This window comes from Hoplias malabaricus, chromosome 2 (assembly GCF_029633855.1).
Source record: "Hoplias malabaricus isolate fHopMal1 chromosome 2, fHopMal1.hap1, whole genome shotgun sequence".
Taxonomy (NCBI): Eukaryota; Metazoa; Chordata; class Actinopteri; order Characiformes; family Erythrinidae; genus Hoplias; species Hoplias malabaricus.
This window is the reverse complement of record NC_089801.1, coordinates 76,778,269-76,779,550: the sequence shown is the minus strand read 5'-3', so window position 1 is coordinate 76,779,550 and position 1,282 is coordinate 76,778,269.

The window sequence follows — 1,282 nt, the reverse complement described above, 5'->3', positions numbered from 1 at the left end:
TGCCATGTTTACATATATGCAACTATACCTTCCATCGCAATTTAATAAAATCTGTTCTTGAATTCTGTATATTAGAAAGTAGTTGTGTAATACTAATAAGTTATTTATTATAAGAAACTTTCAAATATAACAATCAATTACTCAGATTACCAAATTATTACTATATAATTACATACAGTTCCAAAATGTAAATAGTTTACATTGTCTCCTGAGTAAGATTAATTAGTGGGAGACGGAAACAACATCGACCAGTTACTTTAAGACAGTTTTCATTTTTAAATAAAGAAGAGCAGGAATAGTGTTGAAGTAACAGTTTGTTTGTGTGCAACATTGTTTTCAACTCAAGTAAGTTCATAACCTTTTTTCAGCGTGGGAAGCAAGTTTGTGTGTGTGTGTGTGTGTGTGTGTGTTATGATCAGTAATACAGGTGTGTTTAAAGAAGGTAGTATGTTCAATAATTAAAAATGATAACATATTAATATATTATATTTAATAACGATATAGTTCCATAGTTATAGAAATTACACTGCTACAAGTTAAAAGTAAGACAAAATGGAAGTGTCGTTACAAAAGTCATTCGCTGCTTAAAAACCTGTGTTTTGATACGGAATATTTAAAAAAATATGCAAATTGTATTCAGAATATTTGATTTATGATTTACAAGTCTATGCTGTTCAATGTTAATGTCAGTGTCTGGAATTGCTTAATGTTTTCTATTTTTAGTTTTGGAAAACTTTTCTTGTGTTTTGTGTTAACACATTCTTTTTGTCCTTTATTATGCCACAGTTCTTTCCGACCCTGCATAGTGATTGGCTGAGAGACGTCCCAGGTGTGCCAATAATACACAATAATGGCACTCTTACCGAAGCTCTTCTGGTATCACTCCGCAAAATACATGTAACCTAGCAACGACGCCAGCGCTTACAAGCTGTGCTTTTTTTCACCCAACGGAGAACAGGTTAATTTTCCGTTCGCGCACATTATTTTGAACAGAGTAAAGGGTTATGGCACAGTGGATTCTGCTTTCTGATTTTTAAACAAAAGAAAATCAAAAAAAAATGAATTGCTACGTCTATGTGGTTTCTGTGATTGTGTTTAACTCGAGTCGAGGCGATATTCTGAAATACTAGCTATAACTTAAACGGAGAGAACTTGGCATCGTTTAGTGTATGAGATATATCACTAGGATCTAAATTTGCTGTAAACAATGGTTAAACCATGACATTTTATTAACTTGATGCGTTTATCTCTGCTTCTGCCCTGATTAAGACTGGTTTATCGT